General features: G+C 52.8%; 2 protein-coding genes across 2 annotated transcripts in view; both read left to right on the forward strand.

Annotated features, from left to right (window-relative positions):
- The first annotated feature begins 5870 nt into the window (after positions 1-5870).
- LOC144828362 (uncharacterized) overlaps positions 5871-25097 on the forward strand; it is a 310790-nt gene continuing 291563 nt past the window's right edge. The window contains exon 1 of the mRNA XM_078686477.1: positions 5871-5916. The gene's annotated coding sequence lies outside the window, so the exon portion shown is untranslated. The remainder of the gene's footprint in view (positions 5917-25097) is intronic.
- The window catches only part of LOC144828360 (uncharacterized), a 219395-nt gene continuing 200168 nt past the window's right edge, over positions 5871-25097 (forward strand). The window contains exon 1 of the mRNA XM_078686473.1: positions 5871-5916. The gene's annotated coding sequence lies outside the window, so the exon portion shown is untranslated. The remainder of the gene's footprint in view (positions 5917-25097) is intronic.

Here is a 25097-nt window from a genome sequence, read left to right on the forward strand (position 1 = left end):
ACCACCTGGCCCTCTGAGACATGATCCCTCTACATACAGTGTACCTTCTGGTTCTGCTATCTGGGTGTCCTGTAAGTCAACCTGTCCCATCGTCTCCTCCTCTGTCCTTAATATGCAGTCATGTGGGTCTAAGCAGGCATTATGAGTATCCAGTGGGAGTAATGTGGTGGGGTTTAGTACAGTGCATCTTTTGATGTTAATGTGGCTGGCAAAGAGTGTCAGTTCATATTCTGTGAGTCGTGCACTAGTGAGGTACTGTGTCTTGGTGTTATTAAGGAGGGTATCTACAGAATGGGGGACCATCAGAGTCAGGGAGGAATTCATGATGATCCCTGTACTCTGACGGACCATGAGGGTGGCCGCAGCGGTCGCCCGTAGGCATCCTGGGAGAGCCCTTGCAACAGGATCTAAGGTGGCTGAAAAATAGGCACATGGCCGATGGTGACCTCCGAACATCTGGGTCAAGACAGAGCATGCACAGCCGTCTGTCTCGTGTACAAAAAGAAAATCATTTTGTTATAATCAGCAGTACCGAGGACTGGAGCAGTGTGCACAGAGCCTTTTTTAAATCTTGGAAGAACTGTGCATGCTGTCTCGTCCATGGAAAGGAACTGAGTGATATGTTTTTGGTGGTGAGGGCAAGGAGAGGTTTAACCATGGCCGAAAAATTGGAAATCCACTGTCTACAGTATGATGTTAGGCCTATGAAGGCTCGCACCTGCTTTTGTGTTTGTGGGCTGTCATAGCATTGATAATGGCTACACGATCAGCAGTGAGCTGCCTTCCCTCCTTCGAGAGGAGATGACCTAAATAGGTCACCTTCTCTTGACAAAACTGAACCTTTTTCACAGAGACTTTGTGATTATGGAGGGCAAGGTGGCGTAACAAACAGAGAGTAGCTACTTTACATGCTGGGGCAGAATTTGTAGCAATGAGGAGGTCATCTACATATTGTAATAGTGTGGAATTATCAGGGAGTTCCAAGCAATCTAGTTGACTTTTTAGGGCTTGACTATAGATACTGGGGCTCTCGGTGAAACCTTGAGGGGCGCGGCAGAATCTAAAGCTCTGCTCACCAAGGGAGAAACCAAAAAAATGTCTGCTGTCAGGATGTATAGGAATGCTGGAAAAAGCATTCTTCAGGTCTATGACAGAGAAGTGCGTTGCATCAGAATGGACCATCGTTAAGAGGGCTGTAATGTCGGGGACAACAGGATATTGGGAGATTGTTATTTTGTTATGGGCTCTAAGGTCAATTACAAATCTGTATATTTTAGGGGAGGGAGCATCTCCATTGGTCTTTTTAAGAACGGGAATAATGGAACTGTTACAGATATTGCCACGTGTCTCCTCCACTACGCCCTTGTCCATTAAATCAGCTATTATTTTTAAAAGGGCCATTTCTCCTTCCGTGGGCAGTCGATACTGCCGGAGGCGGGGGAGAAGTGCACCTGGCTGGATGCGTACCACATGAGGGGATATGTTGAGACACCCTACATCAGTGTCTGATGATGCCCAGAGGGAGGAAGGTAAAGACTGCAATTCTGGTGGGAGGGGACCAGACAGATACATATAGGAAACTGCTGTGGGGGAAATAGTTAGGGATACACCTTGGGGACTATATGATATGGTCGCATACAGAGCTTTCAGTAAATCCATGCCTAACAGGTTTTCACTGCAACTTGTAGTAAGGACCAAGGGAGTGGCAACATGTGCAGGGCCAATATCGAGAGGGAGGAGTTCAGAGACAGGGCTGGTCACAGGTGTTCCTGCAAAACCCACGGAGACATTCATATTGCCAGAAAGGGGTGCCTCCGCGACTGACAGACGTGCAATAGAAGACCTGGTGACCCCAGTATCCAAAAGAAAATTCTGATCGTTCCCCACAACTGACATTTGAACATACGGGCCCCTTTGATCCACTGGAATTTGCACTCTGGTAATACCCCTTTCCTGGCTGTCCTATGCTTGGTAGGACCCTGTCTCATCAACTTCATCATAATTATCATTGTAATAAGTGCGTGTTGCTTCGTACCCATCAAACCTATTGGCCGGGCGCTGCCGGACGGGAGCGTCATCCCTGGGTCTACGTTCTTTATCCTATGGATGGGGGGGGGCAATGGTCCCTAGTCGGCCTCCCCTCCCTGGGAGCGCGAGGCCGAGTCTTCCCTATTCGGATGTTTTCAGCTAACGCGGGACACTCATCTATCCAATGGCCGTACCCCTTACAATAAGCACACTGATCTGGTTAAAGGGCTCCCGTACGTTAAGGGCTGCAGGGGGTAGACTGGCGAGCCCTCGGAGGGGTTTGGGGTTGAGGTCTGAAATTCCCGCAGGCATCGGGACCTCGGGGAGGGTAAGCCTGCTGCAAAAGTGCCCTAGTCTTAAGATCCCTAAACTTCTTACTTTCCTTGTCTCTTTCCTCATTCTCCCTATTCTCATGATATTGTGCCATAGCCAAGATACCAGTCATAGTTTGGGCAGACCACGTACTTTCAACTTTCTTAAGCCTGGCGAAGAGCTCAGGAAGCAAGTTGCTGACAAATGTGTCGACAAACACTGGGCCAGAACTAGGAGTCCGGGGGTTTAAACCGCTATGTCCCTTGTATTCTGTCTTAAAACGGGTAAAGGAGTCCGCCACATTCTCATCTTTTCGCTGCCTACATGCGTTTATTTTATCCCAGTTAATGACAGTTTATGGCACAAGTGTTTTCATAAACGTCATTATTTTACCGGGCAAAGTCAGGATGGCAGCTTCTGGTTTAGTCCCCCCTACCCTTGCTTCTTCCTTAGCCTCTAGGTCAGCCATTTACCCCCCAACGTCACTTCATGGTCAGTATGTCGAATTTTGTCCCAAATTTCAGTGGGGACAACTGTACCAAAAAGTAAATCTATTTCCTCAAGAACGAGAGTACCTGCAGATATAATCTGACCTAATTCTCTGTAACAGGCATCCGGATTCTTCCGGGGATCTGGTAATTGTTCTTTTAACTGCATTACTTCTGACCTTTTCCAAGGAACATGAACCCAAAGCCTGCGCCAGTGTGCCTCAACAGCCCCTCTACCATTCTTTTGGCCATCGGTAAGTGCGTTAACAAAGACGGGGCCTTCTCTCTCATTGGCATAGCTGTTTCTAGGGGGGTGTTGGGAAAAGCGGTCATCTCACGATAAGCCATTAAAGCAGACATTGCACCAAACATCCCCTCTCCTGAACATCGCTTCTTTTTATTTGCGACCTAAGGTCCATTAATCCGGTGGGTTTCTGCATAAGCGCATTCTCAAATCTTTGCATGACCAGGGTACACATGTATTCAGCCCAGGTGGTCTGTTCCATAATCGTCCACTGGGAAAAGGTGGACCATATTTCTTTAAAGGCATTAATATTCCCGTTATTTATCCAACATTCACACTGTTGCCTCTGTTGGTCATTTTTTCGAAGGGACGAAAAGCTGACTGCAGAGCGCAAGGAGGCCAGTCGTGGGGAATTCAACAATTTATATAAATCCTGCTTAACTGTAGACCACGGGGAAGCAGGAAATGGGCATGTAGGGGTAAAGCCGCAGGGGTTGAGCGGATGTAGACTTGTCATTGCCGCAGTGAGGACAGGGTTAGCGGGCGTGGTCTGTGTCATAGGAAAAATCGGGAGTGTTGGTGTGACAGGCAGAACAGTAAGAGGGGCAGTGGGGGCAGGAGTGGGCTGTGGCGGAGGGACATGCGGGGTGTGAGGCGTTAGGGCAGGGTACATTGGGGCATATGCAGGAGGGCTTTCTAGCATGGTTTCAAGCAAAGAATCACCTTATTCACCCCCTTCCATATGGCCCTTTCCTTTTTCCTCACGAGCTGGATAAAATTTGTGTACCCGGGCCCCATGCTCCTTATCGGCTATTTCTACTGACTTTGTCATTTGATTTTGTAAATTTTCTCTGGCGTGGTCGGCCATTGACATACGTTCCTGTTTTCTTTCTTGAGCCTTCTGATTTCTAGCTCTCTGCTCTATCTCTTTCCTCCAAAATCGGGCAGATTCAAACATAGACTGGCGCGTTTTTCTTTTCATCAATTGTTCCTCTAAGTTGGCGAGAACTTGGAAATTAAAGGAGCCATAAAGTGGCCACTGTAATTCCGCATCACTTCGTTTCGTATATTTTACCCAGAATGAGGAAACATTATGGCAGAAGAGCCATGTTTAACATACATCGTATGGCCAGGGGTCCCTTCTGGAGGAAGCGGGCAAGCCGCCTCCAGCTGGGAGTCCTGTGTACACATACAACAACATAATTTCTTGAACTTACTACTGACTGGCTTGCTTAAAAAAACAGATAACAGACACCAGCAGGTTTTAAAAAATCACCTTGCTTGCTTGGCCTTTGCAAAAGTCAGTAACAGCAGAATCATAGAGAACAGACACCAGCGGGTTTTTAAAATTCACCTCGCTTTCTTGGCTTTGGCAAAAGTCAAAAACAGCTTGGCTTTTGCGAAAGTCAATAACAGAATCATACAGACTTGGTGGGTGATCAGTCCACCCTTACCTTACAGGGGTAGTTCTCTTCTGCATACGTAGGGCTGTGTCCTGCTCCAGAAATTATTTGCTAGGGGACTCCAGCGAGAACGCGGTCAAGTGGCCCAGACCGGGTGGGGAGGAACAGTGGGTGTGTCGTTCGGCTTACCGGATTGCAAGAATCCCTCGGGTAGGGTACCTCCGTCTGAGTCTCTCCGTGTACCCCGTCACATCCACCGGGCCTGACCTTTATGCTCGTGGAGTCCCTGTTCAGGCGCCAATTGAAGAACCGTAATAACCCACTTACTGGGTCTCGGCGACGGGGGAACCACCCAAATCTTCCATACCCTTCATACGTAGTAAAAGGAGACACAGGAGCCTTCGTCTGCAGGAGGAACCCAGATTTATTCAAATAGCCCGGGCTATGGAACAGAGTCCCAAGCTAGTCAGAAACAAAACCCAGGAGGCTGCCGCTTCACTGTGCAGCTTACACACCTTTTATACTTTTTCATCCCCGTCTTTTGGCTGTTGGTTCATTGTTTAATCAGGGCAGTGTTTGCAGTTGATAACCAGATCCAGACGTTGTTTGTAGATGGTGACCTGGTCAAGGCTCTGTACACAAATCATTGTTCACTCGGCTTTGATCAGGGCTCAGTCTTTCAGGTCATTGTTCAATTGCTTTGATCAAAGCCCAGTCTTTCAAGTAATTGTTTAATCACCCTGATCAAGGCCCAGCAGTCAGACCATTGTCCAGATAACCTGATCACGGTGTCAAGGATGTTTACCAGGCTGGGAGCAGGAGATGGTAAACAAATCATTTACTCAGGGTGTGAGTGTCTCATGGCTTTCAGTTGAACTGCAAAGAACAGGGGGGTTGGGTGTGCGACAGTTTCTGGGCAGAAATGCAGGCTGCAAGAGGGTTTTGGTCATGTCAGTTAGAATTTCCTCAGGCATCAGCAGAAACAACCAGGTGGGTCGTGTGGAAGTGTTTGACACGAGATGGCAATGAAAAAGCATGGAGTCCCGGTACAAATGATGCCAATCAGAAGAACACCTTTCCTCAATATTTGTATGTGTATGTACTTTGTGGGCTCTGGAGATAAGCCCTAGGACTTGTCTGCTTCAGCTTAGAGACTTTTTTTTCTGTTAAACTGCACTGATTTTAAATGTCTTGATAGAAAACGACCAGCAGAGGTGATGTGCTGCATAGCTAAATACATATGAGGTCCCAAAGTCGAGACCGATTGCATTGCATATACTTGTTTGTTGTCATTCTTTTTTTTTTTTTTCTGAAGCTCATGTTCTCTCTCTATTTTTATCTTAATTGGAACTCAGAGAGACTAGCCGAAACCGCATTAACGCAAGACCCTGCACAGAGAGCGCTGCTCTGTAATGAACACACATTAAAGCACTTATGAGAGGTAAAATCATTTTTTCTCATTAATTAAAATGTTAGTGTGTGCATATGTTTGTGTTTGAGCATGAGTGAACCATGTGAATATGTGCAAGTGTGATCCTTCCAAAATGGGTGCGTGAGATGGCCTTCTTTACAGCGCAAAATCCTTTCACTGACATTTATAAGGAGCTATTTGGAACTGGAGCAAATAAAATTAGAACAGGATTGGAATTTTATCTGTGGTTACATAGCTCATCGTGCAAATAGCGCTACTGATGTCACCTAAATCACAGCATACCTCAGCTCTAAAAGTCTGTCTTTATCAATGAGGGTGTGGTGATCGGGGACCCAGCGGCATCGCAGGGAGCGTCACTGTGCGAGGCGACAGCGGTCATTCATTTGAAATAGAGTGAACCCCCCCTCGGAGTTGTCTGGTTACTGCATCTACTCAATTCTTGTGAACCAAGAACACGTAGTCCCATCCCAAGGGAAGGTGAGGGACGGTGCTCTCATCACAACCGGAGTTTTCCAGGGTGCGGGTAAAATTAGTTTAACTTTTCCACAAAGGGAGGTCCACCGCAAAAGCCTGTGCACTCTGAGTCTGCTCTCTGGTCACTCTAATGCAGACCTAACCAATCCGGCACATGACCCAATCCTGTTTTCAGCATGAGAGAAGCACCAGGATTGGATGGAGAAGGCCAACCTAGCGATCCTTTTGTTTTTGGTGACCTGTGGCTGCAATACCCTGGCTGTTATGCAGTTGCTGGATTGTTGTGGGCAGAAGAGTGCATGTTGGACTGGCCATCGCAAGACAGCTGGCCAATCTGATTTGTGAACTCCGCACTTTTCTTGGCATCCCGCTGCTGTCAATAAGCTAGAATCACCCAGACTCTGCCCTCCCCCCCAACCTCGCCGGTAGCAAGCAAATCCTAGAAATGGTAATGAGTGATACCATTTTAATAATGCATTTGTTGCTCACCTACTGGTACGCATGCAGCAGGCGGGGGGATGCTCCACCGCCCTAGAGGACGAACCGCCGCTGAGTGACAATGGTGAGCAGTTTAAGCCTGTCATGGCTAACGAGTACTTACAAAGGAATGGGTTACATCAGTGGGTTATTCAGCAGGTAACAGTACTGTTGAGAGGTTCGACAGGTCTCAAATCAATTGGCAGAAATGGGGAGTAACGACTGGTTAGTTGAAGTAAAGAAAATGATTTGAGCGTATAGGTCCCCTTCTTCTGTTACTGAATATAGTCCTTTTCAATTAATGAGAAGTGGGAAACCGTATACTAAGGACAACATGGGTTGGATGAGTGAGTCTGTAAAGGTGGAATGGTCTGCAGAGGAAGGGAGGAATAGCATAATGAAGGCGTAACAATTTTATAAGGATTATTATAATGACAAGCATGCTTGTGCTGATGTGGCTTTGTCTGAAGGAGAATGGGTCTGTGTTAAGAAGGCAGGCAGATTTCCAAACGGTCAAAGTTCTTTCTTTGAACCATTAAAGGTGGTAGAGTGTCTGAGGAATGCAGTACGCGTACTTGACAGTAGGGTATGGGATACTCAGTAAGCTTAAGTGATGGTAGGGTGTGGCATAATCAGTATGGTTAAGTGTTGGTGGGATGTGGCATATTCAGTACGTTTCCCTGTGTTTACTGGAGAGGTCAGTGATCGGTTGCAGGACGCAACAGGCGACAAGGGGAATGTCAGTGGATTAATACCTGGAGCAAACTGTCCAGCTGATGAGACTGGGTCCAGCTCCTAGGATCAGACGGGAGAAGGTAATATGGTGGGAAGCCAATTTAGTCATGTGGGTAGGCCTATTATTAAGGTCCAGGATTATGTTTCGAGGTAGTTTTAGTTATCAAGATTATGTCGTTCAGGGAAGGTGGTGCATTACCACAAGTTATATCTTGTATTTTTAGGTCTTGACCTAAAGCATTGCTTTAGCAATGTTTGTTTGTTGAGATTCTAGTAAGCGGTCCGAAAAGTCTGCCAAAACGGCGGATTAGCCACAGTTCATGTGATGTATGCGCGTGCACAAACCAGCCACGTGACACACCACCATTTGTCTGTGCCTCAGATCAGATTTCAAAGGCTGCCGCTTCCCCCCACCCCCAATCAGACTTCAAAGGAATGCAGAACCACTCCTCCTATAAACGTAGCACGTCTTTGCTGCTTCTTCAACCATGGCCTGGGCTTTAATCAACATGCAAGCATTCCCATAATGTACGAAGTCACCTTTATTTAGTTTCAGCTACAGCCCCCTCCCCCCGACCCCCGCAGTAACAGATTTGCTTTTGATGTTTTGGTTTTGTTACAGTCTAGCTTCCCCGCATTTGTTAGCCCGCATTATTCTTCACGCCACACACTGCTGCACGCCACACACTGCTGCACGCCACACACTGCTGCACGCCTCACACTGCTGCACGCCTCACACTGCTGCATGCCACACACTGCTGCACGCCACACACTGCTGCATGCCACACACTGCTGCACGCCACACACTGCTGCACGCCACACACTGCTGCACGCCACACACTGCTGCACGCCACACACTGCTGCACGCCACACACTGCTGCACGCCTCACACTGCAGCAGGCCTCACACTGCTGCATGCTGCACGCCACACACTGCTGCACGCCACACACTGCTGCACGCCTCACACTGCTGCACGCCACACACTGCTGCACGCCTCACACTGCTGCACGCCTCACACTGCTGCACGCCTCACACTGCTGCACGCCTCACACTGCTGCACGCCTCACACTGCTGCACGCCTCACACTGCTGCGCGCCTCACACTGCCACACGCCACACACTGCTGCATGCCGCACACTGCTGCACGACACACCCTGCTGCACACTGCTGCATTACTCACACTGCTGCATTACCCACACTGCTGCATGCCACACACTGCTGCATGCCACACACTGCTGCACGCCACACACTGCTGCACGCCACACACTGCTGCACGCCACACACTGCTGCACACCACACACTGCTGCACGCCACACTGCTGCACGCCACACACTGCTGCACGCCACACACTGCTGCACGCCACACACTGCTGCACACTGCTGCATTAAACACACTGCTGCATTACTCACACTGCTGCATGCCACACACTGCTGCATGCCACACACTGCTGCATGGCACACACTGCTGCATGGCACACACTGCTGCACGCCTCACACTGCTGCATGCTGCACTCTACCGCACGCCTCACACTGCCGCACGCCTCACACTGCTGCACGCCTCACACTGCTGCACGCCTCACACTGCTGCACGCCTCACACTGCTGCACGCCTCACACTGCTGCACGCCACACACTGCTGCACGCCACACACTGCTGCACGCCACACACTGCTGCACGCCACACACTGCTGCACGCCACACACTGCTGCACGCCACACACTGCTGCACGTCACACACTGCTGCACACCACACACTGCTGCATGCCTCACAACACCACCACATCACTCTGGGACACCACCACATCACTCTGGGACACCACCACATCACTCTGGGACACCACCACATCACTCTGGGACACCGCCACATCACTCTGGGACACCACCACATCACTCTGGGGCACCACCACATCACTCTGGGGCACCACCACATCACTCTGGGGCACCACCACATCACTCTGGGGCAACACCACATCACTCTGGGGCACCACCATATCACTCTGGGGCACCACCATATCACTCTGGGGCACCACCACATCACTCTGGGGCACCACCACATCACTCTGGGACACCACCACATCACATCACTCTGGGGCACCATCACATCACATCACTCTGGGGCACCATCACATCACATCACTCTGGGGCACCATCACATCACATCACTCTGGGGCACCACCACATCACATCACTCTGGGGCACCACCACATCACATCACTCTGGGGCACCACCACATCACACTACTCTGGGGCACCACCATATCACTCTGGGGCACCACCATATCACTCTGGGGCACCACCATATCACTCTGGGGCACCACCATATCACTCTGGGGCACCACCATATCACTCTGGGACACCACCACATCACTCTGGGACACCACCACATCACTCTGGGACACCACCACATCACTCTGGGACACCACCACATCACTCTGGGACACCACCACATCACCCTGGGACACTACCACATCACTCTGGGACACCACCACATCACTCTGGGACACCACCACATCACTCTGGGACACCACCACATCACTCAGGGGCACCACCACATCACTCAGGGGCACCACCACATCACCCTGGGGCACCACCACATCATCCTGGGGCACCACCATATCACTCTGGGGCACCACCACATCACTCTGGGGCACCACCACATCACTCTGGGGCACCACCACATCACTCTGGGACACCACCACATCACTCTGGGACACCACCACATCACTCTGGGGCACCACCACATCACTCTGGGGCACCACCACATCACTCTGGGGCACCACCACATCACTCTGGGGCACCACCACATCACTCTGGGGCACCACCACGTCACTCTGGGGCACCACCATATCACTCTGGGGCACCACCACATCACTCTGGGACACCACCACATCACTCTGGGGCACCACCACATCACTCTGGGGCACCACCACATCACTCTGGGACACCACCACATCACATCACTCTGGGGCACCATCACATCACATCACTCTGGGGCACCATCACATCACATCACTCTGGGGCACCATCACATCACATCACTCTGGGGCACCACCACATCACATCACTCTGGGGCACCACCACATCACATCACTCTGGGGCACCACCACATCACACTACTCTGGGGCACCACCATATCACTCTGGGGCACCACCATATCACTCTGGGGCACCACCATATCACTCTGGGACACCACCACATCACTCTGGGGCACCACCACATCACTCTGGGACACCACCACATCACTCTGGGACACCACCACATCACTCTGGGACACCACCACATCACTCTGGGGCACCACCACATCACTCTGGGACACCACCACATCACTCTGGGACACCACCACATCACTCTGGGACACCACCACATCAGTCTGGGACACCACCACATCAGTCTGGGACACCACCACATCACTCTGGGGCACCACCACATCACTCTGGGGCACCACCACATCACTCTGGGGCACCACCACATCACTCTGGGGCACCACCACATCACTCTGGGACACCACCACATCACTCTGGGACACCACCACATCACTCTGGGACACCACCACATCACTCTGGGACACCACCACATCACTCTGGGACACTACCACATAACTCTGGGACACCACTCAGGGGCACCACCACATCACTCTGGGACACCACCACATCACTCTGGGACACCACCACATCACTCTGGGGCACCACCACATCACTCTGGGGCACCACCACATCACTCTGGGGCACCACCACATCACTCTGGGACACCACCACATCCCTCTGGGACACCACCACATCACTCTGGGACACCACCACATCACTCTGGGACACCACCACATCACTCAGGGGCATCACTCAGGGGCACCACCACATCACCCTGGGGCACCACCATATCACTCTGGGGCACCACCACATCACTCTGGGACACCACCACATCACTCTGGGGCACCACCACATCACTCTGGGGCACCACCACATCACTCTGGGACACCACCACATCACATCACTCTGGGGCACCATCACATCACATCACTCTGGGGCACCATCACATCACATCACTCTGGGGCACCATCACATCACATCACTCTGGGGCACCACCACATCACATCACTCTGGGGCACCACCACATCACATCACTCTGGGGCACCACCACATCACACTACTCTGGGGCACCACCATATCACTCTGGGGCACCACCATATCACTCTGGGGCACCACCATATCACTCTGGGACACCACCACATCACTCTGGGGCACCACCACATCACTCTGGGACACCACCACATCACTCTGGGACACCACCACATCACTCTGGGGCACCACCACATCACTCTGGGACACCACCACATCACTCTGGGACACCACCACATCACTCTGGGACACCACCACATCAGTCTGGGACACCACCACATCAGTCTGGGACACCACCACATCACTCTGGGGCACCACCACATCACTCTGGGGCACCACCACATCACTCTGGGGCACCACCACATCACTCTGGGGCACCACCACATCACTCTGGGACACCACCACATCACTCTGGGACACCACCACATCACTCTGGGACACCACCACATCACTCTGGGACACCACCACATAACTCTGGGACACCACTCAGGGGCACCACCACATCACTCTGGGACACCACCACATCACTCTGGGACACCACCACATCACTCTGGGGCACCACCACATCACTCTGGGGCACCACCACATCACTCTGGGGCACCACCACATCACTCTGGGACACCACCACATCACATCACTCTGGGGCACCATCACATCACATCACTCTGGGGCACCATCACATCACATAACTCTGGGGCACCATCACATCACATCACTCTGGGGCACCACCACATCACATCACTCTGGGGCACCACCACATCACATCACTCTGGGGCACCACCACATCACACTACTCTGGGGCACCACCATATCACTCTGGGGCACCACCATATCACTCTGGGACACCACCACATCACTCTGGGACACCACCACATCACTCTGGGACACCACCACATCACTCTGGGACACCACCACATCACTCTGGGGCACCACCACATCACTCTGGGGCACCACCACATCACTCTGGGGCACCACCACATCACTCTGGGACACCACCACATCCCTCTGGGACACCACCACATCACTCTGGGACACCACCACATCACTCTGGGACACCACCACATCACTCTGGGACACCACCACATCACTCAGGGGCATCACTCAGGGGCACCACCACATCACCCTGGGGCACCACCATATCACTCTGGGGCACCACCACATCACTCTGGGACACCACCACATCACTCTGGGGCACCACCACATCACTCTGGGGCACCACCACATCACTCTGGGACACCACCACATCACATCACTCTGGGGCACCATCACATCACATCACTCTGGGGCACCATCACATCACATCACTCTGGGGCACCATCACATCACATCACTCTGGGGCACCACCACATCACATCACTCTGGGGCACCACCACATCACATCACTCTGGGGCACCACCACATCACACTACTCTGGGGCACCACCATATCACTCTGGGGCACCACCATATCACTCTGGGGCACCACCATATCACTCTGGGACACCACCACATCACTCTGGGGCACCACCACATCACTCTGGGACACCACCACATCACTCTGGGACACCACCACATCACTCTGGGGCACCACCACATCACTCTGGGACACCACCACATCACTCTGGGACACCACCACATCACTCTGGGACACCACCACATCAGTCTGGGACACCACCACATCAGTCTGGGACACCACCACATCACTCTGGGGCACCACCACATCACTCTGGGGCACCACCACATCACTCTGGGGCACCACCACATCACTCTGGGGCACCACCACATCACTCTGGGACACCACCACATCACTCTGGGACACCACCACATCACTCTGGGACACCACCACATCACTCTGGGACACCACCACATAACTCTGGGACACCACTCAGGGGCACCACCACATCACTCTGGGACACCACCACATCACTCTGGGACACCACCACATCACTCTGGGGCACCACCACATCACTCTGGGGCACCACCACATCACTCTGGGGCACCACCACATCACTCTGGGACACCACCACATCACATCACTCTGGGGCACCATCACATCACATCACTCTGGGGCACCATCACATCACATAACTCTGGGGCACCATCACATCACATCACTCTGGGGCACCACCACATCACATCACTCTGGGGCACCACCACATCACATCACTCTGGGGCACCACCACATCACATCACTCTGGGGCACCACCACATCACACTACTCTGGGGCACCACCATATCACTCTGGGGCACCACCATATCACTCTGGGACACCACCACATCACTCTGGGACACCACCACATCACTCTGGGACACCACCACATCACTCTGGGACACCACCACATCACTCTGGGACACCACCACATCACTCTGGGGCACCACCACATCACTCTGGGGCACCACCACATCACTCTGGGGCACCACCACATCACTCTGGGACACCACCACATCCCTCTGGGACACCACCACATCACTCTGGGACACCACCACATCACTCTGGGACACCACCACATCACTCTGGGACACCACCACATCACTCAGGGGCATCACTCAGGGGCACCACCACATCACCCTGGGGCACCACCATATCACTCTGGGGCACCACCACATCACTCTGGGGCACCACCACATCACTCTGGGGCACCACCACATCACTCTGGGGCACCACCACATCACTCTGGGACACCACCACATCACTCTGGGGCACCACCACATCACTCTGGGGCACCACCACATCACTCTGGGGCACCACCACATCACTCTGGGACACCACCACATCACTCTGGGACACCACCACATCACTCAGGGGCATCACTCAGGGGCACCACCACATCACCCTGGGGCACCACCATATCACTCTGGGGCACCACCACATCACTCTGGGGCACCACCACATCACTCTGGGGCACCACCACATCACTCTGGGGCACCACCACATCACTCTGGGACACCACCACATCACTCTGGGGCACCACCACATCACTCTGGGGCACCACCACATCACTCTGGGGCACCACCACATCACTCTGGGACACCACCACATCACTCTGGGACACCACCACATCACTCTGGGACACCACCACATCACTCTGGGACACCACCACATCACTCTGGGACACCACCACATCACTCAGGGGCATCACTCAGGGGCACCACCACATCACCCTGGGGCACCACCATATCACTCTGGGGCACCACCACATCACTCTGGGGCACCACCACATCACTCTGGGACACCACCAAATCACTCAGGGGCATCACTCAGGGGCACCACCACATCACCCTGGGGCACCACCATATCACTCTGGGGCACCACCACACCACTCTGGGGCACCACCACATCACTCTGGGGCACCACCACATCACTCTGGGGCACCACCACATCACTCTGGGGCACCACCACATCACTCTGGGACACCACCACATCACTCTGGGGCACCACCACATCACTCTGGGACACCACCACATCACTCAGGGGCATCACTCAGGGGCACCACCACATCACCCTGGGGCACCACCACATCACTCTGGGGCACCACCACATCACTCTGGGGCACCACCACATCACTCTGGGGCACCACCACATCACTCTGGGGCACCACCACATCACTCTGGGGCACCACCACATCACTCTGGGACACCACCACATCACTCTGGGGCACCAACACATCACTCTGGGGCACCACCACATCACTCAGGGGCACCACCACATCACTCTGGGGCACCACCACAACACTCTGGGGCACCACCACATCACTCTGGGGCACCACCACATCACTCTGGGGCACCACCACATCACTCTGGGACACCACCACATCACTCTGGGACACCACCACATCACTCTGGGACACCACCACATCACTCTGGGACACCACCACATCACTCTGGGACACCACCACGTCACTCGGGGACACCACCACATCACTCTGGGACACCACCACATCACTCTGGGACACCACCACATCACTCTGGGACACCACCACATCACTCTGGGACACCACCACGTCACTCGGGGACACCACCACATCACTCTGGGACACCACCACATCACTCTGGGACACCACCACATCACTCTGGGACACCACCACATCACTCTGGGGCACCACCTCATCACTCTGGGGCACCACCTCATCACTCAGGGGCACCACCACATCACCCTGGGGCACCACCATATCACCCTGGGGCACCCCCATATCACCCTGGGGCACCACCACATCACTCTGGGACACCACCACATCACTCTGGGACACCACCACATCACTCTGGGACACCACCCCATCACTCTGGGACACCACCCCATCACTCTGGGACACCACCCCATCACTCTGGGACACCACCCCATCACTCGGGGACACCACCACATCACTCTGGGACACCACCACATCACTCTGGGACACCACCACATCACTCTCGGACACCACCACATCACTCGGGGGCATCACTCAGGGGCACCACCACATCACTCTGGGGCACCACCACATCACTCTGGGGCACCACCACATCACTCTGGGACACCACCACATCACTCTGGGACACCACCACATCACTCTGGGACACCACCACATCACTCTGGGACACCACCACATCACTCTGGGACACCACCACATCACTCTGGGGCACCACCGCATCACTCTGGGACACCACCACATCACTCTGGGACACCACCACATCACTCTGGGACACCACCACATCACTCTGGGACACCACCACATCACTCTGGGACACCACCACATCACTCAGGGGCATCACTCAGGGGCACCACCACATCACTCAGGGGCACCACCACATCACCCTGGGGCACCACCATATCACTCTGGGGCACCACCATATCACTCTGGGGCACCACCATATCACTCTGGGGCACCACCACATCACTCTGGGGCACCACCACATCACTCTGGGGCACCACCACATCACTCTGGGACACCACCACATCACTCTGGGACACCACCACATCACTCTGGGACACCATCACATCACTCTGGGACACCACCACATCACTCTGGGACACCACCACATCACTCTGGGACACCACCACATCACTCTGGGACACCACCACATCACTCTGGGACACCACCACATCACTCTGGGACACCACCACATCACTCCGGGACACCACCACATCACTCAGGGGCATCACTCAGGGGCACCACCACATCACCCTGGGGCACCACCATATCACTCTGGGGCACCACCACATCACTCTGGGGCACCACCACATCACTCTGGGGCACCACCACATCACTCTGGGACACCACCACATCACTCAGGGGCACCACCACATCACTCTGGGGCACCACCACAACACTCTGGGGCACCACCACATCACCCTGGGGCACCACCACATCACTCTGGGGCACCACCACATCACTCTGGGGCACCACCACATCACTCTGGGACACCACCACATCACTCTGGGACACCACCACATCACTCTGGGACACCACCACATCACTCTGGGACACCACCACATCACTCTGGGGCACCACCTCATCACTCAGGGGCACCACCACATCACCCTGGGGCACCACCATATCACCCTGGGGCACCACCACATCACTCTGGGACACCACCACATCACTCTGGGACACCACCACATCACTCTGGGACACCACCCCATCACTCTGGGACACCACCCCATCACTCTGGGACACCACCCCATCACTCTGGGACACCACCCCATCACTCTGGGACACCACCACATCACTCTGGGACACCACCACATCACTCTGGGACACCACCACATCACTCTGGGACACCACCACATCACTCAGGGGCATCACTCAGGGGCACCACCACATCACTCTGGGGCACCACCACATCACTCTGGGGCACCACCACATCACTCTGGGACACCACCACATCACTCTGGGACACCACCACATCACTCTGGGACACCACCACATCACTCAGCTCAACCACAACAGCATCATTCAGCATCACTCAGCACCACAACAGCATCACCCAGCACCACAACAGCACTGTCCTTGCTTGCTACCAACAAGCATTGCCATAGCCAATAGGACTCGCATTAGGACAGTGTAAGCTATTGGCTTTGTGAATAACAATGCTATTAATTTATATATTTTCAAAGCCAACACATATTTAAAAAATTGTCATTTACAATACCAATAGCTCACACTTTCCTAATGTGAGACCTATTGCATTGCAAATGCTATTTTTTATAGGCTTCTGTTGCAAGTCTACATACATGAGCTGTTCATATTTCATTGCTACATTGTTTCTTAATTACATGTGTTACAATTGCATACTTAATATTATTAACAATTATTATTATATCTAAAATGCATGTATATATAAAAAAAATGGCTTGTAATTTATTGTTATTGAAAGGGGAAGATATGTGTAGAGTTGATTCTAGGTTCCATTCCATGTCATAGTGTTCTATGATGCAATGGATCTTGGGATCTGGGAGCGACCCCTTACCCTCCTGATGGGTCTCTCCCCCTCCACGCAGCTCCATGCCCCTGCTGCCGCTGCCGAGTACCCACTGGTAAGTGTGCTCTACCCCCGTTTCTGTGCCCTGTTTGTGCCCTCTGTGCCACTGTTTTCCCCCTCAGTGTGTCCTGTTTTTGCTTCTGTGCCACTCGTTTTTCCCCTCTGTTGTGCCCGTTTTCGCTTTCTGTGCCACTGTGTTTCCCCCTGTGTGCCCTGTTTTTGCTTATGTGCCACTCGTTTTTCCCCTCTGTTGTGCCCCGTTTTTTACCTCTGTGCCACTGTTTTCCCCCTCTTTGCGCCCCATTCTGCTTTCTGTCCCACTGTTTCCTCACCCCCCTGCCCACTGGCTGCTCCCGCCTCCCAGCTGCTCCTCCCTCCCACCTCCCCATATATGCCGGACGCTGCGCAGTGAGGTGAGCGACCCCTGACCCTCCTGGTAGGTTGCTCCCCCTCCACGCAGCTCTGCCTGTGTGCCCCTGCCCGCGCTGCCGAGTACCTGCTGGTAAGTGTGCTCTACACCCGTTTCTGTGCCCCGTTTGTGCCCTCTGTGCCACTGTTTTCCCCCTCTGTGTGCCCCGTTATTGCTTCTGTGCCACTCGTTTTTCCCCACTGTTGTGCCCCGTTTTTGCCCTCTGTGCCACTGTTTTCCTCCTCTTTGTGCCCCATTCTGCTTACTGTCCCACTGTTTCCCCCCTCCCTGCCCACTCGCTGCTCCCGCCTCCTGCCTCTCAGCTGCTCCCACCTCCCCACATATGCCGGCCGCTGGGCGCACCAAAGGCAAGCCCACCTGCGCCCATCCGCGCCTGGACCGCACCCAGCGCCAGAACCCCTGTACCCCGCGAACGCCGCAACACCAGACTCCGCTACGACGCCAACAATCCTCCACGAATTCAACGCCGGCTGAAACCACACCTGCTTCCAGGCCGCCCCGAAACGGACCCACAGACCCTTCTCCTGCCGCATCTGCAGCTTCACCTGCGACAGAGCCACCAAACCTCCAAGGACTGGACCCAACCACCTCCGCTGCATACTCCTCAACACCCGCTCTGCACGCAAACACGCCATCGAGCTCTGGAATCTGCTCGACACCTCCGCCCCAGACGTGGCCTTCCTAACCGAGACCTGGTGGAACGACTCCTCGGCGCCCGACAACGCCATAGCCATCCCCGAAGCCTACAAGATCACCCGCAGGGATCGCGCCAACGGAATCGGAGGAGGAATAGCCATCGTCCACAAGTCCACCCTCAAGGTCGCCACCCATCCAGACGACACCCTCAACACCGCCGAACACCTGCACTTCCGGATCCACACCGACCCCAACACCACCCTCAGAGGAACACTCGTCTACAGACCCCCCGGACCTTGGGCTCAGTTCAGCGACTCCATCGCCGACCTCGCCAGCACCCACGCACTCGCCTCCATGGACTACATCCTCCTCGGGGACTTGAACTTCCACCTCGAGAACGACGACGACGCCAACTCCGCCACGCTGACCGACAACCTCGCCAACCTCGGCCTCAGACAACTCGTCACCGCAGCCACCCACGCCGCCGACCACCCGCTGGACCCCATCTTCTCCACAAGCACCCACGTCGCCTTCGACCACACCACCGAACTCCACTGGACCGACCACCGCTGCATCCATTTCACCTTCAAGAAACCAACCACGCACCACCGCACCCAACAGCTGCCTCGCCGCTGCTGAAGCAAAGTCACCGAAGACCAGCTGATCACAACCCTCGCTCAGAACCCACCCACCCCACCAACCCAGACGCCGCAACCTCAGACAGTGAATCGACGACTGCGCCAACACCCTCGCCCCACTCAATAAACCCTCCAACAGCCACACCAGCAAGAGAGCCACCTGGTTCACCGATGAGCTCCAGACCTCCAAATGCGCATGCCGGAAACTGGAGAAGAAATGGCTCCCCGAACATACACCGGACACCCACGCGGCCCACAAGGACGCCACCCGCAGACATCACCACCTCATCAGATTAGCCAAGAGATCCTCCTTCAAAGACCGCCAAACAACACACACAACAGCAAAGAGTTCTTCAGCATCGTAAAAGAACTCTCCAACCCCAACGCCAACGACATCCCGCCCTCACAAGAACTGTGCGACTCACTGGCCATCTTCTTCCACTGCAAGATCGCTAACATCCACGACCGCCCCGAATACCCCAGACTCCACCTCCCCTGCGAACACCACCAGCGCCAACCGCTTGACCTCCTGGTCCAACGACGACGAGACACGTAAGGTCATGAACTCCATCCACTCAGGATCTCCGTCACACCCGTGCCCACACCACGTATTCAACAAAGCAGACGCAGCCATCGCACCCCAACTACAGAAGATCATCAACATCTCCTTTGAAACAGCGACATTCCGAGAAAGCTGGAAGCACGCCGAAATCAACGCCCTCCTCAAGAAGTCCAAGGCGGACCCCAAGGACCTCAAGGACTTCCGGCCCATCTCCCTACTCCCGTTCCCGGCGAAGGTCATCGAGAAAATCGTCAACATGCAATTTGCCCGCCACCTCGAAAACAAGAACATCTTGGACCCGTCCCAGTCCGGATTCAGACGAAACCACAGTACCAAGACAGCCCTCAACGCAGCCACAGACATACAGCGCCAACTAGACAACGGCAAAACATAAGCCCTCATCCTCCTGGACCTGTCAGCTGCCTTCGAAACGGTCTGCCATCACACTCTAAAGACACGCCTCCAAGAGAAGGCCCTTGACTGAACCACGTCCTTCCTCTCCGGCAGAACCCAGGGCGTCCGCCTCCCACCCTTCCGATCCGAAGCCATCGACATCATCTGCGGCGTCCTCCAGGGCTCATCCCTCAGCCCGACGCTGTTCAACGTTAACATGGCCCCCTTCACACAAGTGGCCCACCATCACAACCTCAACATCATCTCCTACGCCGACGACACCCAGCTCATCCTCTCCCTCACCAAGGACCCACACACTGCCAAAACAAACCTCCACGAGGGAATAAAGGCCGTCGCCAACTGAATGAGGAGCAGCCGTCTGAAACTGAACTCTGACAAGACAAAGGTCCTCATCGTCGGACCCACCCCCTCAGCATGGGACGGCTCCTGGTGGCCGACCACACTGGGAGCAGCACCGACACCCACCGACCATGCAAGCAACCTAGGTTTCATCCTCGACTCTTCCCTCTCCATGTCTAAGCAGATCAACGCCGTCTCCTCCTCCTGCTACAACACCCTCCGCACGCTCCGCTGGGTCTACTAGTGGGTCCCGACAGAAACAAGAAGAACGGTGACACAGGCCCTCCTCAGCAGCAGACTGGGCTACGGCAACGCACTCTACGCAGGAATCCCAGCCAAACACCTACGATGACTACAACACATCCAAAACGCCTCTGCCCGACTGATCGTCAACGTCCCCCGCCGCAGCCACATCACCCCCCCACCTGAGAGACCTACACTGGCTCTCCGTCGACAAGAGGATCACCTTCAGGCTCCTCACCCACGCACACAAAGCACTGCACAACGACAGACCAGCATACCTGAACAGCAGACTCAGCTTCTACACCCCCGCCCGCTCCGCCAGCCTCGCCCTCGCCGCTGTCCCCCGCATCCAACGAATGACCTCCGGCAGCAGATCCATCTCCTACCTCGCTGCCAAGGCCTGGAACACCCTCCCTACCCACCTACAGCAGACTCAAGACCTACTCGCCTTCAGAAGATTCCTCAAAACCTGGCTCTTCGAGCAGTAGCGGCACCCCCCTCCCCTCAGCGCCTTGAGAACCTCACAGGTGAGTAGCGCGCTTTACAAGTACTCTGATTGATTGATTGTGGGATGAAGACGCAGGACGGGTGCAGGAGCTGGACGGTTTTGTTGGTTGTCCGCAGGGTTCAATAGATAAGAGTTGGTTTGTTGACCCAAATCCCAGTTCACCTCCCCCAGGAGTCAAGCATCCGTCATCACCCTCCTTGAGCGACACAGACCTCGGTCATGAGTGCTCCAGGGCCACGTGACATGAGTATCTCTACATGGCGTTTTTATCCCATCTTACACAACATCGTCTTTATCTGTCATCTCGCACAATCTTCTTTGCTCCAAGACTAATGCACTTTATCCCTTATCTCTGAGCCTGCTCTGAAGAGCCTTGTGCTATTGTGGCATGTCTGTGTAGCATTGGTGTGTTACATTTTTCTCCTTACCTGAGAGGTGTATACACCCTTTTGTACCTACTTGCCACATTGACGAGGACCAACCAGTCCAGAGAGAGGTTTTAGGTGGTTTGTGTTCCCATTCAGAGGAAGAATGATGTGCAAGTAAGGGCTGGTCTGCACTTCTTCCCAGACTTTTAAGAACCATGACCCTCTTTTTAAATGAACAAACTTATGCGACCTACCAAGCTTAAATGGACACTTTTGGACGATTTTTTCAATGTAACTAAAGCACAGTGTGGTAGGGTACTGTTGTTTACATATCGCACATTTTCACTTGAAATGACCATCAATTTTACTGAAAAAATATATTACACACCCATGATAATATATGTGGACATCGTTTTTCAGTGATTATCAATAGTGCCTCACCCTTAAAGTGTCTTGATTTGTATTGATCCTAGTGAAATCTTTGTTTGCCTCGCACTTCAGAATTACAAAAAATGTGTCAGATGACATAGACTGACATTGAGCCCTCTGATTTTAAAGCGCAATGATTGTGACCAGATAAATACAGAATTTAAAGGCATCTTTATTTATTGCTTGGACATTCACAACCCACCAGCTCCTGAGCGACCACAGGGTCAGGGCCCACACTTTGGGAAACACTGATATAGATGATCCCCATCTCTAATAGTGGAGACAACGTACAATGCAGTGGAGTGGTGTGCTGACAACAGGAAGGCCTCATGGCTGTCTTGATTTCAATCATCTAAGTCTATCATATTTTGACTTGTTTAATTTGTGTCTCTGTAACTGCAGTGGAGAGAGCCTTGTCAGTAAAATCTCTTACACAGGTATCGTTGTTGTCTTTAGTGGCCTCCCTGAGCCTCCCATAGGAACACTCTGCCTCAGACGCACATTCTCCAGACTTATCCAGACGAAGCTCCCACTCTAGTGGCAGAAGCTTGTCAGCCACCACCCACTGGAGCCTATCCTGACAAACACACAAACCTTGTAACCAGAGTCATCTTCCTGAATGTGACCAGACAAATAGATGCAGGAACTCTGTACATCTCAACACTTCTCGGACCTAAAGAGGAATCTCCTATCTATGTGAACAGCCTTCGCGGTCACTTCCGAAGCATACTTAGAAGTACTTACTCTCTAAACATCCAACTCCATCTAGCCCTTTTCCCTTCTTCAACGTAAGATAAGTGCTCTGATCCAGGATCTTCGTGGCAGGGATGTGCTGAAAGACTTGCCATGTTGAACTTCTGTTACCAAACCTCAATTACAAATTATTCTGAGACTGGTAAAAGCCATTTCAGTGGCCAAGACTTGCCTATCATAGGCAGCAAGAATGTACCAGATTTCATTTTGCCCTCTATGGTCTTTGCTTCCAGAAATGAGCGTCTTGAGTTGAACCAACATGACATCACTTATTGGTGTAATGATCAGACTGTTGCCACTAGAAGTGTATGTTAGTATAAATCATTGGTAAGAGTATTAAAGGAGACAAGAATTCATTAGGGGTGTTACAGAAAAAGGCATGAGTAATGCCTCTTTGGGGATACAGCTGGTCCACTAGAGTTGATCACAGTCTTGTTTATTGTAAATCTGCTTTACATTTTCACGCCGGCCATAAAACAATGTTTTCATTAGAGTATTTCCTACTTCAATCCAATTGAATTTGTATGACTTTTATGAAGGGGGAATGTAGCAACAGGCAGCGTACAAGAGCAAAGTTTGCAAAGAGGGTGCAAAAGGAGCAGTGTCATGCACACCGGGGATGGGATGTGTAAGAGGGTTAACAGTGGCCAAGAAGAGGCTCAAGAGAATGGGGTGCCAGCGAAGTAAGAGTTCCTTTTTAATGCTGTGGACTGGAATAGGGTGGAAGAACAGGTATAGCAGAATAGAAAATGTGATTGGGATTAGGATAGTGAGCAATGGCATGGAGTGCTGCACTGGAACACTGTAGTCTAAAGCCAAGCACTGCCCAGGCGCCTCAGCCTACTATCAGCACTGCTTGCGGCCCAACGGCCACCTGCCTAGCCCGGCTTGAATACAGACTCTGGCTCTGCCTGGCTGTAACTGAGAAGGCACTTATAATCAGGGCAACTGGATATATGCGGCAGGGGAGCACCAGATTATGCAGAAGCTTTGACTAAATTGTGCAGTAAGAGAAGGAAAATTGTGCAGTATAATGCTGTACAGTTTTTAATAGTATTACTTGACTATTTTGTCATTTTTACACATGGTTATTCTGTCTGGGCAAAGATTTCACTTCAAAAGCAAACTGAAAGATGACCAGTTAACCTCTGAAAATAGTCCTACATCGTGTGTATACACATCGCCACGTTTTTGTAACTTTTGATCCTTTGAGCTAGATACAAGTTGCCTTTTGTTAAAATCTGCAGATTATGCAGCAGATGATGGATTATGTGGCAAATGCTGCAAATCCTTAATTATGCGTAAATAAAGCTGGGGCTGCAGAATTCCAGTGACCCTGCTTACAACAGCATGGGTGGGTGTAGCAGAGCACTGAACTCATGAGTGCAATTATCGAGGCGGTGTCATTGCTTGCTGTAACTTGTGTGAAAGTGTCGCCTTAAGTGTCACACATTTGGCAGCTGAATGTCATTCATAAGTACACTGAATAAATGTGCATTTCACACATAAGCGCCCTGAAAACTTGACAGATGTATCATAGAAATACTGGTATACACAAGCCCGGTGGCAACCCTAGCTACTCCTTAGTGAAGTATGCACATTATAACAAGTATTATCCTCATCTGGATGACTAGATAACATTAA

This window comes from Lissotriton helveticus, chromosome 4_1 (genome assembly GCF_964261635.1).
Source record: "Lissotriton helveticus chromosome 4_1, aLisHel1.1, whole genome shotgun sequence".
Classification (NCBI taxonomy): Eukaryota; Metazoa; Chordata; class Amphibia; order Caudata; family Salamandridae; genus Lissotriton; species Lissotriton helveticus.